Source organism: Ambystoma mexicanum, chromosome 6p (assembly GCF_040938575.1).
Source record: "Ambystoma mexicanum isolate Mex_15411 chromosome 6p, UKY_AmexF1_1, whole genome shotgun sequence".
NCBI classification, from domain to species: domain Eukaryota; kingdom Metazoa; phylum Chordata; class Amphibia; order Caudata; family Ambystomatidae; genus Ambystoma; species Ambystoma mexicanum.
Genome location: NC_090935.1, coordinates 408,514,764 through 408,530,062, shown reverse-complemented (window position 1 = coordinate 408,530,062; position 15,299 = coordinate 408,514,764). Strand labels below are relative to the sequence as shown.

The window sequence follows — 15,299 nt, the reverse complement described above, 5'->3', positions numbered from 1 at the left end:
TCGCCGACAATCCTGAAAAGGAAGACTTTTATTTAAAAGCTCATCGCGTGGATCGCTGCAGCGCCGCATTCCACTCACCTTTACAGGGCGCCTCCATGTTCAGCAGCGATCATCCGGATTCGCAGTCACGCCCCAGCGCCTAGGGATAAAAAGTCCAGAACAAAAGGTGAGAGAGAGAAGGGAATAAGGAAAGCTAAATCTCCATGTTAAGACTTACCTGTTGATTCATTCCCTCTTCATTTCGGGTCCGCGCCGCATCCTGGCATTTCCGGACCCCGGCCCCTAAGGGGAAAAAGAGACATCAGCGTTAATGAGCGAATGAAAAGACATTACCAAAAAAAGCTCATTAAAGACTTACCTGATTTCTACAAGGATTTCACCTCTCATCTCGGGTCGGTGCCTGTTCCCCGGCATTCCGTACCCCGGCCCCTATGGGGAAAAAGACACTAGCATTAGTACATTAATGCATGGACACAAGGGGAATCTCTTATCAAAAAACTTACCTGGAAGCCAAGCAAGTTTGGTTCTCACCAATTCGAAAATCCAGTGAAGTAACTGGATACCAACGCGCCCCTGCATCAGAAGCAGGATGGAGAGCTCGTCCTTCCAGACCCTAAGGTGAGACGCTACGGGGAATCACAGAAGGGTTTCGAGGAGGGTGAGAGGGGAAAGTGGGAGGCTGATTGCATTACCCCGCAGACAGTTAATCCCCTATTTTCGCCTACAGAAGGATACTTCTGCGAGCCAGACAAGCCAGATTTGGGGGCCCGGTCCAGTCAGTCTTCCGAACCCTGTGCATCACCTTAGAAGAGGTCACAGCAGCGCGAACCAGGCCAGCGCCTCCGTGGGAGTCAGGTGAGCGTTACATCATGGCATGGAAACATGGAAAGAACCAATCTCGTCGGGTGGCGAGGCCCTGGCGACGGGAGGTCCCCTTCGTCGTCTGTACCTGTGCCCGTCATCACTGTATCCAGTTCCGTATCGTACCTCGGAGGAGGGGATGGTGGTGAAGGATGGCAAGGAGGTGGAGGGTGGACTCTCCTTCTCCTAACAGGTGGTTCCCCCGAAGGCCCAGGTGCGGCGGGATCTCCCGCCTGCGACAGGGGCATCCTTGTCCAGATCTCTGAGCACAAGTTGTGCAGTGCCTGTAGGATGTCCGCCGACACGTCCGGTGGTGAGGTTGCTGTGGTCGCTGCATCGGGAGCAGTGGAGTGATGTCCTCTGGCTCCTCACCGCCCTGCTGCTCCTCGTCGGTTTCCTCGCCGCTCTCCACATCCGCTTCGCCGGGGTCCTTTCCATAGGACCTGGCCTCAACAAGCTTCTTACGGCCTTCAGACCAGAAAGCTCCTCCCCGGAGAAGATGTCTGAGCCCTGCAGGACTACCGCCCCCCCTTCTGCTCGACCAGCGGGGACGGCCTAGGTGAGATGATCAGCATCATCTTCACTGGTGTCTTCTCAATGGGTAGAAAAGACGATTCCCTCCGAGCAGGCATGGAAACTCTCACCTTAGTCCACATCCAATGCCTTTGCTAGGGACGCCACCACTCCTTCCAGGGAAGACTTCGCCTAGTGAACCTGGGCCTTCACGACGTTGGACTCGCTTGAGGCCTTCACCGTGGGGGGGGGGTCAGCGCCCCGCTCTCGCATGGCTTTCTCCGTCGGAGTCGGCGAGGACTTCTCCAGAAGCTTACCCGGATGGTCCGACTTCCACTCCTTCACTGACCCCGAGCATTGACTCGTGGTTGAGAGTGATGGAGAAGCTGTTCCCGACCTGGCCGCCGAGGAGCCTGTCCCAACGGCGCTCCCGGTGCCCACGGCTCCCGGTGCTTTGCCTTATGCTGGGGCCTCGTCGTTGGAGCACCCTCGAAGGTCTTAGAAGACCGCTCAGATTTCCTCTTGCTGGGTGAGGCTTGCTGCCCAGGAATCTTCGTCTGGAGCCACTCAGACAACCGCTTGCAACGGTCCTTCATGGTGCGAAGCACCATATCCTTGCAGAACGCACAGGTCTCCTCCACGTGCATTTGGTCCGAATATAGGCAGTAAAGGCACAGGGAGTGCCCATCGTCCAGGAATAGATTCCATAGTCCACATCCAGGACAGATCCTGGACAGAGGCGTGGAGTCTCCTTTATCTTCAGCCGTGTCTGCGTGGTGTAGGCCTCAAAGAATCTTCCGGAATCCTCCAAGAAGGGAACTAGATGATAAATCGCCCTTGAGGGGTGTTTAAAGTTCCGAAAAATGGGTCCCCGTTCGTCGGATGATGGATCGGTGGAGCTTGAGGCTCCATTGACCAAAAAATAGAGAAAACTCTAAGAAAAAGTGCAAAACAGAGTAAAAAGCCAGAGAGCTAATCACGAGGACTCCAAACACTCTAACGTGCGGTAAAAATCTGAAGATCATTGCCAGAGGAGGGGCCTAGGTAGAGGGCAGTCATTGGTTGGGGGCAGTATGACCCAGTGACCAGTGATTGGTTGTTAGGAGAAAGACAGCTCAGAAGTGAAACTGAAACTGATTTCCTTTTCTTTATCGAGTATTCCCAGCCTGACGACGGGGAATATTCATGAGCATGTGAATCCATGCCAGACCCCATGCTGGAGAATATGCCAATGTTTGTTCACTAGTTGGTAAAGATCACGAGTATCTTTGGAATATCGTGTGATGATATCTATTGTATTATTCGATATTGTGTCCTCAGTTGATTTTAGCTTAATCATGGTATCTCAATCTAATCTACGTGTTCTATTAAGTGTTGATAATGGGTAGCCCCTTTCTATAAATCTTGCTTTAAGGAGTTGGCATTCTGTTTCGGGAGTTTCTTTTTGACTACAATAGCGTGATGCCCTGTAGAATTCACTATACTGGTATGTTGGCCACTGTCGATCTTCAGTGATGGCTGTCAATATGCAGTGTGGATATGACCTCTGGATTTATGATGAGCCCTTGTGTGCAAATGCGCATCTTCTATATAAATATGTAGATCCAGAAAATCAATTCTTGTTTCACTACATTGTCCTGTCATTGTGATACCATAGGTGTTATCATTTAGGTAATGGAAGTAGTTATCAAAGACTTGGGATTTGCCATTCCAGATTACAAAAACATTGTCAATAAATTGTTTCTACAGTATTACATTGTTCACGTGATCATTATTGAGTAGTGCATACATTTGTTCAAACTGGGGCGTAAACAGGTTAGCTAAAGTTGGTGCATATTTAGCCCCCATTGCTACTCCCTTAGTTTGTACATAATGTGTCATTAAAAAGAAAAATGTTGTTGGCTAGTGTGAAATTCAAAAATTCCTTCAACATTTGAATATGTACAACTTGTGAGGCTGAGAAATCCTGGTAGTTGTAATCTAGTGTTTGCAAAGCCAGATCATGTTTAATCGAGGTATGCAAAGCAGATACATCCATAGTGCCTAATAGGTAGCCATCACACCATGGAAAATCCTGTAGGATCTGCAAAATGTTAGTACTGTCTCCAATATTGGATGGAAGTTTCCCTACATGTCGTTTGATAGGATTATCAATGTAATTCGATAAGCCCTCTGTGGCCCAGCCTATCCCACTCATTATAGAACGTACTTCCAGCAAGCTCTCATATGGCTTGTGAATCTTTGGTAAAAAGTACATGGTAGGAACCACAGGTTCAATGCTGGTAAGAAAAGGTTTTTCATCCTCCGTGAGGTGGCCTGATGTGTGCCACTTATTCAACATCAATTGTAATTCCTTAACAATTCTCTTCATTGGATTACTGAGCACCTTCTTATAACATCCTGGAGTCTGTAGGTGTATATTTGCCATTGTCAGTTAGTCATATGGTATTCATAATGACGATATTACCTCCCTTATCACATTCCTTAATGACGATTTCTTTGGAAAGGTTGTCCAATGCCAGTTGTTAATTCCTACTCAAGTTGAATTTGGTTCTAGTTTGAGCATGTCCTTTCTTGTCCAGATATTGGTGAATATCTTTGATCAGTGCTTGATAGAAAGTGTCGAAAAAGTTTTCAGTTGTCATTTGCGGTGTAAATGTAGAATTTGGTTTCATTTTCTGCATTTTGAAATTAGCAACTTGCACCCCTAATTCTTGATAAATATCTTGAGTTCCATATTCCAACTCCAGTTCTAGGCACATGAGAAGATTTATATTCTCTATATCTCTCATTGTCAATTGACTCAAGGGTTCTTGTCTAGAAGGCGGTGTGTACATCTTAACTTGAGTATCGAAAAACATTTTTAGCTTCAGTTTTCTGATGAATTTAAATATATCAATTTGAAAGTCCGTAAAGTTAGCACCTATGGTCGGAGAAAATGATAGACCTTTATTAAGTAGAGTTGATTCATATTTTGTCAATTACCTGCTGGATAGGTTACTCACCAAATCTGTGCCCATCATTTTCCTTTCTGTTTCCTGACAAATGTACATGTCAGTCTGCTTGTTTGACCCATGTCTTTGTCCAAGCTTCTTCTTGCACCCCCTCCTGCTCCTAGGACTGTGCTCCACGTTATGGTATTTTGGACCAATTTGTCCTGAAATCTGACCTGATTTGATAGCTCACAAGGTCCCTTTTCTATGCATGCGACTCATGTCTAATGTTACATCTAGCTATGATAAAAAGAGGGAATCGATAAACTCATAACCTAAATCTAATCTACCCAATACAAGATCACTAACGAAGGCCATTAGAGACTTAATATTAGCATATCCAAAATGTGTTAGGAGTATACTTTATGGCAAGCATCTTATATGTGTTTATACCAGGATGGTCACTGCACCCTAACTAGGCAATAGCTTTGTGTTCAAATCTAGCATTATTTATCTCAATGCATTAAACAGCACAGATACTGCTGTCAAAAACATTTCTTAGTCAATTTCTAAAGATATTAGTCTAAATGGATTTTTGAAAAATTATTACCCGGTATTCCTGCCGAGCACCATCCATAAGGTTAACTATATAAAAGTAATTAACCATTACAGTTAACCGATAATAATGTGCTAAAAGAAGCCTAATATTTCTTCTTAGGTCAACTTATTGATACTTGAGTAGGGAATAAAAGAGATTCGAAATATCTCATTTGAGATCTATCTATATATATATATATATATATAGGGAGTTTGAGGAATGGTGCATATCATTTTGGTAATTTCAGTTGAACTTCATAATATATATTTCAAGATAGTTGTTTAAGTACATGCGCATATCTGCTGACAAGGGCAGAAGCCCTACATGGGCAAATTCATCATTAATCTCTAATGAGCCCTTGTGTTTTCCGTGATTAGAATATCGAAGCGTATCAAGTTATGGTAAGCCAGCATGTGGACAACTTTTAATGACCACGATACTAAACTAATACTTCCTGACCACGATGGTGCAATTTTGGCTAATGGATGCCTCTGATAGAACACGGACTGTGATGAACTAATCCCAAAGGGGTAAATATAATACAAGTTATCAAGCACATGTTTCTGTGATTCTATCATGGTCGCTCATTAACTGCTCGACTCGTTCAATGGGATGTAACCTGGAATGATAAAAAATAATAACTTTGGATCCACCAGGGGGCGCAGAGATGTGCTGAAGCATCTCAGCTCGTCTCCTCCGAAGGGCACCGTTTGAGGGTCTTGAGCCCCCCCCCAGCACCCCCGGAGTGAGGAGTAGACCATACCCCCACCTTGCCATCATTGGTGGGCACATCACCCCGAAATCTGGACTTTCGTGGTGGAGCCGCCGTGAAACCACGACCCGTTTTAGTTTGGAGGGATAGTGACCCCTCACCCCTTCGGCGCCGCGACTCCACGAGAAGCTACGCGGAGTCCGGGCTTGAGAGCGGCCTGTGGCAAGGCCGAGCGACGCTGGCTGGTGCCTTCCCCCTTCTCCCTGGAGGGAGGTAGTGGTGGCAGGACGCACCTAAGAAGTAGCTGGGCCTGCTCTCCTTGGGGTGGACACAAGCCCCCTGCAACGTCCGGGGAGGGCCCGGAGCGACGCCGTTGGGTCCCCCTGTGCCTGGAGAGCTGCCTCGAGATCCGTGGAGAGCGAGATCGGGCAGAGGAAGAGAGCCCCCGCCGAGGGCATACTGCGCCGTGAGAGGCGCGAAAGTGGAGAGCTTGGACCGGGGCCCGAGGCACAAGGACGACGGGCGGGGCCCTCCCCTGGCCCGCTCAGATCGGATGCGGCATCAAACCTACGGGGTGGCACCAGCGAGCCCATGAGGTGAGGAGATCACGGCGGGGCCCGAAACGGCACCCTGAGGGCCTCCAGGATCGTGGGAGGAAACAGAGTATCACAGGGGGGCAGTCCACTACCCCTTCCATTGAACCGGGAGGGTTATTGAGGGAGCCTCCTGGCATCCGCGGGACCCCCCGGGGAAAACTGCCAGTCATAGACAGTATAGACCCTTTGGCAGAGGCCCCGCGACCAATCCTTCAGGCATCTCCCGCCTGGCTGGGTTGGTGTGTCAAGACTCTACGCATGCACCAGGAGACCCCAAAGACGCAGACGTGCGGATAGGAGGGCGATAGTCGAGGTGGAATACCTGTGGCAGTGCATTCTGCACCTACAAGGGGGAGCCTGTGAGCGACCAGGACCTCCTACGAAGCGTCTTCGCTCCCTGTGCCTCCAGAGTGATCAGCCCCTGCCCCTAGCGAAGCCGGCGGTGAGGCACCCTGAACACGTGCTTTTTGGAGGCAGACCCCTCGAGTCAGATGTCCGGGGGGGCCTATGAGCTGGAAGGAGGCACTACAGAGATTTTGCCGTCTGTCCCCGGGCCCCCAAGTACGTCCTGAAATGGCAGCACAGACACACCAGGAAGCTGCGTTTACTAGCACTGTCACCAGGGGCATGGCGGCCCTCCTGGAGGAAATCAGAGGCTTCAGGGCAGATATAGCGCTGCGACTGGACACCCTGGACAAGAAAGTTGACAAAATAGACGATAGAGTTCTTGCACTCGAGAAGAACACTGCTTCCAATGATATCTTCGAGACCCAATTCGATATGCGCCTTGCGGAGCTTGAAAGGAGGGAAGAGAAATGCTCCTTGAAGTTGGATGACTTAGAGAACAGGGAACGTCGGTGTAACCTGCGCTTTTTAGGTTTCCCGGAGCACGAAGGTGAAACGCAAGCGGACATTAATAAAGCTGTTAGCGCAGTGGTCGGTTTGCTTTTCGGAGGGGCCAACACGAATGAGCCCACCATCGACAGGGCCCACAGAGCGGGCGCATCCTCCAGAGGCCCCAGGCGCATTCTTGTTCGCTTTCACTATTTTGCCGAGAAAAGCAAGATTCTCGAATTGGCTCGCAAGACAGGCCCAGTGGAGTGGGAGGGGGCCCAAATCTCAGTCTATCAGGATCTGTCAGCTTTCACATTGGCAAGGCGCCGCCTATGCTCTCCGCTGACAAAAATGCTCCAGTCCAAGGGGGTCCGATACAGGTGGGGGTACCCCTTCTCACTCTCTTGAGTTTGAAGGCTATAAGTATGCCCTGGTGACGGAGGACAACATCCAGAGGGTGTCAGGTGAACTATTGGCTGGTCCGAATATGGAACTGGGTGACCAGGAAGGTGAGCGAGCTACGACAGGCCCAAAAGGGACCAAGGCCCCAATAGAAAGACGCTGGGTTCATGGCCAAAGGAAATTCAGGAGAGTGGCCCCGGCATCCCCGGAGCTTCCGGACAATGAAAGGGCTTGTGGTGTTCAATGAAAAAGCCCGTATTTGACTTTGTGAGTGGATGGGGGAAATAATTGTTTATACCCAGGGATGACCTTGGGGGGGTGGGGGCTCGAGTTGTTATTAATGAAGAGTTATTGAGCCCGGAGGGGGAGACAATGGTGACCTGGTTGGCGATATGATGACACCAAAGACCTGCCAGACGATCAGGGGGGAGGGGGGAAAGTATGGGGGTTGGGTTGTTGGGGTTACAGTTATGGAACGCCAAGTTTTGGGGTCTACTATGCACCCCCAGGGCTTTCACGAGCCTCTAATGGGGTGGGCAAGCACTGTGGGAGCAAGAACCGTTGCTGTTTTTCGAGGGGAGCTACGAGCCTTTATCAGTGTACTAATGGATGATTTGCTCCAATACTTGACAGTGGGATCGTTAAATGTACGTGGGCTCAATTCGCCTACAAAGAGGTCGTTGTTGGTGCGGGAATTTGCAAGGCTCCGGCTTCACTTCTTATTTGTACAGGAAACTCACTGGGTTCGGGGCAAGGAACCAAAGCTCAGAGCTAAAACCATTGAACAGGTATTCACAGCATCTTCTCAGGCAAAGAAGCGAGGAGTAGCTTTGGTGGTATCCCCCGGGGCCCACTTTGTGTTCAAAGCCTTGAAAATCAGATCCAGATGGACGATATCCTATGGTTAAGGGGGAGGTGCGGGGCCGGCTGTTTACTCTGGTGTGTATTTATGCCCCGAATGAAGCACAGGATGCCTTCTGGGTTGGAATCAAAGAAATAAGATTATTCTCGGAGGGCACACTATTGGTTGGCGGAGATTTTAATATGGTTCTATGTCCCGAGAGGGATAGGAAATCTGCTAAACCCTGCCCGAACATGCGCCTTCACGAGAGACTAGCTGTGGCCTTTCGCGAAGTGAACGGGGAACTGGGCCTGAGTGACACATGTACCTCCAAGCAGGGTCGGAATCCCGACTATACTTTTTACTCAAGGCCCCGTGCAGCTTTCTCCCGTATTGATTACATTTTGGTTGAAACTTCGCTACAGGGGGAGGTCACTGACTCGGGAGTGGAGATTGTCCCCTGGACGGACCACGACATGGTAAAAATTAGACTGGGTCTCCCCCCTGCCCCAGCAGTAGGTTCCCGGTGGAGGTGTAATGACCTTCTTCTACATGACAAAGATTCGCCAATCCCTTCTAGTGGCCATAGAGGACTATTTCTCCCTCAATGATAACGGTGAGGTTGGGGTCATGGGAGTATGGGACTCATTTAAGGCAACTTTAGAGGCACCCTCATTGGGATAGGGTCGGGGAAAAAGAGGGAAAGAGACCGTGAGGAGAAATCATTAAGGGAAAAGATAGAAGCTATACAACCAGGGGGGAAATTAAAAACGCAGATGTTCCCTGGGAAATGTGAGGAATTGCAGAGGTTACGAACCAAGTTGGCGGACCTCCTCGTGGGACAGACGGAAAAGAAGCTCTCTTTCTTAAAACAGAAATATATGGAAAAGGGGGAAAAGGCGGATAAGATATTGGCTTGGAGGCTTCGTAAATTCAGAAAAAGCAGAAAGGTGAATTCCATCTACACCCCGGAAGGGGAGTCGACAGTGAGGGATAGTAAAATCGCGTAACAATTTAGGCGATATTATGAAAGGCTGTACAGCTCGGAATACGTGGGAGATGTGAACGAGGTTGACAGCGTTCTCGACTCCCTCTCGATCCCGGGCCTTCTCCCCGACAAAGCTGAGTCACTGGAGCTGCCCATAACCCCACAAGAAATAATAGCTACTATATCCTCGCTGAAAAGCGGAACGGCCCCAGGGGACGATGGCTATACAGTCAAGTTTTATAAAACGTATCGGTCCACGCTTGCCCCATTCATGGCCAAGATGTTCAATGCTGCGTTGGATCAGGGCTCCCTCCCACCCACAATGATGTCGGCTTTGATTGTAGTTCTCCCCAAGGAGGGAAAAGATCCCGCCTATTGCCAATCATATCGCCCCATTTCCCTTCTCAACACTGATGTTAAAATCCTGGCTAAACTCCTAGCAAATAGGTTGGCGAAACTCCTCCCTTCCCTAGTACATGGCGATCAGGTGGGTTTTGTTCCGGGGCGCCAGGGATCAGACAACATTAGGAAAACCCTCGATCTAATGCATGAGGCTTCAAAACAAGAGGTGGAAGGCTACCTTCTTTCGTTAGACTCAGAAAAGGCCTTCGACCGTGTCGAGTGGCCTTACATGGGCAGAGTTCTTCGCAAGATGGGGTTGGGAGATAACTTCTGTGGGTGGATCGCAGCACTTTACAACGGCCCCTCAGCGAGAGTATTGGTCAACGGAGACACCTCGGAACCGTTCTCCCTCTCCAGGGGCACCCGACAGGGATGTCCCCTGTCTCCCCTTTTATATGCCTTGGCGATGGAAGCTCTGGCTGTAGCAGTCAGGGCAGACCAGGGAATCACGGGGATAAGGTGTGGTGACTGCGACTTTAAACTATCCTTATTCGCAGATGATATCCTGGGCTACTTAACAAACCTCCAGGTCTCCCTACCACGGTTATTTGATCTCATACACTATTTCGGCTCCTTCTCAGGGCTGAAGGTAAACACGTCCAAGTCTAGCATAATGCCCATGGGTCCAGGGGAACAAGATATTGAGGGCAACACCGAAATACTGGGGGTAAGAACAGAGCAGGAATCCACCAGGTACCTGGGCACCACCATCCCCAGAGACCTCTCCCAACTATACCAATGCAATTTCCTGGAGATCTTGGCTCAGGTTAGCAGTGACCTTAAACGTTGGGCTCCCCTTACACTTTCATGGCTGGGGCGCATGGTTACGGTGAAGATGAATATCTTGCCCCGCCTCCTTTATCTCTTTGCGGCGCTCCCCGTGGTGATACCCGATGCCTTTTTTGAGGTACTCCAGTCCCGGGTCCTCCAATTTATCTGGAATGGCAAAAGGACGAGAGTCAAGACTTCTACCTTGACCCTTCCAAAGTCAGATGGTGGGTTCGGTCTCCCGGACTTCAGGCTTTATTATAAAGCAGCCCAGCTCCGAGTGATGTTGGAACATATGAGGGATGACATGGGAACATATTAGACATATATTGAGGACATTCATGCCCACCCGAGAAAAGTTAGAGACCTTTTGTGGGCTCTCCCCTCAGAACACATCCCACCTTGGCGGCCCTCTGGGCGGCTTGGAAGCCTAACGCCGCTAATAAACAGCTATCCTCTTGGTCATCCCCCCTGACTTCGCTCTGGGGCCCCTCTATTGATCTGGGCTCCAAGGGATTCCGAGACACCCAATCTTGGTCAGACATGGGCCTGGAGAGAATGTCTCAATTGTATCGTGAGGAGGGCTTTATAGAATATGACAAATTGACGGAAGCATTGGCAGACAACCCTCCCTCGGTCTTCGAATACCTACGCTTGAAGGGGATCCTGACCCACCCTCGCTGGGCCGATCATCTCAAATGCCCCCTCACCCCTTTCGAGACTATCCTGGCCAAAAGCACAACTCGGAAGGGCTCCTTATCTATGTTCTATAGCGTCTTGATAACAGCGGACCTGGAGGGCAGACAACCTTTCAAAAAGATTTGGGAAGCTAGGCTGGGTATGCCTCTGGATGACCATACTTGGAGGGCAATCGTTAAATGCATTTTCATGGGTTCTCTATATACTGCTGCTATGGAACATAGCTTCAAAATTCTCCATTCATGGCACCGCCCCCCGGCCACCCTGTCCAAAATGTTTAGGGATGTGTCCCCCTTTTGCCCCAGAGGTTGTCAACAACGAGGCACATGGTTTCACCTGTGGTGGGAATGCCCAGTCATTCAGGTTTATTGGTCGGAACTACTTAGTTGGATTAAGGAAATTGAGGAGTTCTGCCCGACCTTACTGCCATTGGAAATCCTCCTGGGCATCCCCACGCCGGAGACAGAACTGAATGCATCTCCCTAAGGTCATTGGGGCCATGTTGAGAGCGGGGAGACTAGCGCTCGCCCAAAAGTGGAAAAGTGCATTGGCCCCGTCCAAAGAGGAATGGCTCTGCAAACTCAGGTCGATCTTCATATATGAAAAGCTTACCGCAATAACGAACGAACGACATCATGACGGACTTTGTGCAAGAATGGACTGCAGTTCTTCTCAATGAGGATTGTATTTCTATGCGCCTGTAGAATGTATCTTAGGTTGTTTCCATAAGATGTCTATCTCCATGCCTCCTTGAGACTGTGATTGTTTCCCAACCGGTTAATTCATGATCTGAACCCACTGTGTCAAGTGATTTGTCTAATTGGTATTTGGCAAGCAATCGTTCTGTTATTGTTCGTGAATCCTCAAAACTTGGTATGTTGAAATTTGGCGAGGGTGGGGTGGGAGGGGGGGTGGTGTGAAGGGAGTTATTATTGGAAAAACCGACAACTTGTTCCTATTTTTGTGTCTTACTGGTGGAACGGACCGTTTCGTTCAGCTGTATATGTATGTTGTCAATAAAAACAAATTGGAAAAAAAAACAAAAAATAATAACTTTGTTAGATTACAAGGGATAGTGATATCACATGCAAGGATAGCCGGGATTAGATAAGGTAGTGACACACTAAAACACCAATTATGGTATAAAGAGGAACCAATGATTATAATTATGTGCGACTTTGCCAATATAATGTTCAACTAGTAATGATCTAAATCTAGCAACTAGTGTGACTTTCTGTTCCCTGTCTAATGTTTCTTGCTCCTCTCACCTGTCCCGAATGCGCATTACTATAACTGGTATGTAACAATCATTTTTATGTTGATTTGCTAATTACCATTGGTGCCAAATGCTGCATTATATGATTTATAATTGGTATTTGTTACATCTTCCATCAAATGGTGGTGTACATTTTGCACTAATTTGACAATTTAATTTGTATGTTGTGTTATAACAATCCTGGTTACTTTCTTTGCATAATTTCTGTACAATTGGCAGCCTTGTGGATGACCGCTGGTCGAAACACGTGTCGGCTGCACTCCATATGGCCTCATTAAATTACTGCATACTTATCAAATTTGTTCTGATTATTGGAGAATCTTTATTTTCAATGTGAACAGCGATATTGGTTTTGCTCTGCGCAACCCACCATTCCTCATTCAACCAAGTATTTTCAATTGTGGAAGTCCTAGGGGATGGCTTGCAGGCATGTGTGATGCTGCAGGCTACTATACATAACATCATACCCTCAATATAGAGCCAGTGCACACCCACCAGTCTATACCCCTCAATCTCATAGCAAAAACAGAACGTAGATGCATGGCATAGATTAGTTGTCAGTGAGTAAATACACCTATTGAAAGCCTTAAAGGGGTTATGTGGGTCAGTCGGCATGCAACTATATGTGAGCCCAAGACGAGGGATGTGCCATTTTCGCCATTGGGCCACAGAGGCTTGGGGAACTGGTCAAATTGAATTTTCAGGTAATAAACATCACCAGGCATATTCTGGAAAGCAGGACATGCATAGGGGGATCAGGAACTATTTAGATGAGATTTGCAATCACGTCTCATTGGTACCAATTCAGAATCCTCCCTTTTTGGTTTGTGCTTTTCCACCTCAAGTCTTCATGAATTCACGCCCTATTGCACAGAGATATCCGAGGATTCCCTGGGGGACAAATACCCCTACTCCCAATAACCCACCAACCAACTGCATGAGGCTTATGCAGGAGCCAAACATGAAAAAAGAAAAAGACCCCCAAGGGAAACCGGTCCTGGGTTCACTGTCAGAACAATAGGTTTAACACCACAGGCACCGCCAGAATCCTATACCAGTATGAGGTCCTGTATGCCAACAGTGACCCTCAGACAGGCCAGGCAAGATCAACCATGTTATCTGTTCCGAGCAGGATGAAGCAGTGTACCCGCATTCCAGTGCAGCCGACTGAGCTGTGGTTCCAGTTTTTCAATAGGGACTCCTCCAGAGCATTACCTGTTATGATAGAAGAGGAGCGATGCAGAGATTGACGGTAGCATGCAAGTCGCCAGCAAGGGATAAAAAATGCTACATGCCATCCACTGGATGGTGTTACGCTCACCTGGTATCCACGGGGGCGCCACACGATACTGGATGGAGGTCTAAGTGCTATCCCGGACCCCTTTCTGCTTAGTTATATGCCAGACGTTGGGTAGCGCCTATAACAGGAGAATGGAGGGTTAAGATACTGGTTCTGTGATGGGTTGACTCTCACCTCCCTCTGGTCCAAATCCCCTCCCTTGGGGTTATTGCTCACCTTAGGTTTTTGTGCGTTGAACTCTCTGTCCTGCGTCTCGGTACAGGGGCACGTGGTTGGTGCGGGCGTTCCGTGGACCTAGTTGCTTCACTGGTCCGTGTGCCCTTATGTCGGGTCCAGACCGGCTGTGACTCTGACTCTGCTTGCTGTCTTCCAGGTGAGTTATAATGTCTTTTCCGTCTTTATTCTCTTTCTTTCCCTCTGTTTTCTCTGTCTTCTCGGTGTCTTGCTCCACTACGCTGTTCCCCAACAATGTCTCTTTTTGTTTTCACGGGGATGGTTGCGATCTCAGAGTTGCTGCGCTGATGGCGAAGACCACAGCGAGTTATTGATACGCGGAGCGCTGCGCTGTTTATTGGTGTTAATTGCTAACCTGTGTTCTCTTCTCTTCTTTGTACAGGTTGCGGTGATGTTCCGCAGTGATGAGCGATCGATTCGCTGCTTGCCCAGGTAAGTGCTTTGTTAATTCTGACCTTGTTCCTTCTCCCTTGCAGGTTGCAGTGAAACCCGGAGATGGGTGAGGTAAGAGAAGCGCAGGGTGCTGCCAGGACTCGCTGCTTGCCCAGGTAAGAATTGTTATTAATGCTGTCCTTGTTTTTTTACCTTTGCAGGTTGCAGCGAACTCCAGAGATGGGTGAGGTAAGCGAAGCGCAGGATGGATTCAAGGCCGGTTACTTCACAGATAAGTGTTCTTGCTCGCTAATGCTGTTCTTGTTCTTCCAGGTTATTCATGGAATCCGGATCTAAGGCTACAGGGTCGGGCCGCCGGAGAAGCAGATGAGCAGGAGCTGGACACAGTGAGCGACAACGCTGCAGGAGTGCAGAATAACGCGAAGCATGTTCTGCGGTTTGAGTGTGGTTTAAATAGCCCAGGTAAAGTAGTTCCAGGCCCAGCCATACACAAAACACTAGACCGCATGGCTTGGTTCTAAAGAACTGAGCTGTGTAATAGGCCTCCATGTTGGATTAAGGTCCAAAACTGGTATTGCTTTATTCCTGATAATGAGCCTGGCGCCAAAGGGCCAGTGTGAAGGGCTTTTGCCCCACTGTTGCCAGGGGGCTGTTATACCTGAGGGGGTCAGGGACATGGTTTGTGACAGATGGCCTGGCATCAGATGAAGGAGCAGATTTAGTCGTCAGGGATGCTGAGAGGAAGAAAGACACCAGAACAGAGAGACCACAACCAGCTGCTGTAGAGTGAGGAACAGTTGACGCAACGTTCGCTTGGGATGCCAATAGGAAGGTGCATGTAGGCATCCTGAAGGTCCAAGAAGCACATCCAGTTCACTGTTGAAGAGCGGACAGAATCTAGGTTGGCACCACCACCATGAACCTTTCCTTCAGCAGTTAGGTGTTCAAA

The 15,299-nt window shown here is 48.7% G+C and overlaps 1 protein-coding gene across 3 annotated transcripts in view; it reads right to left on the bottom strand.

Annotated features, from left to right (window-relative positions):
- The window catches only part of RIMOC1 (RAB7A interacting MON1-CCZ1 complex subunit 1), a 517,747-nt gene that overhangs the window by 272,076 nt on the left and 230,372 nt on the right, over positions 1-15,299 (bottom strand). The gene's annotated exons all lie outside the window — the stretch shown is intronic.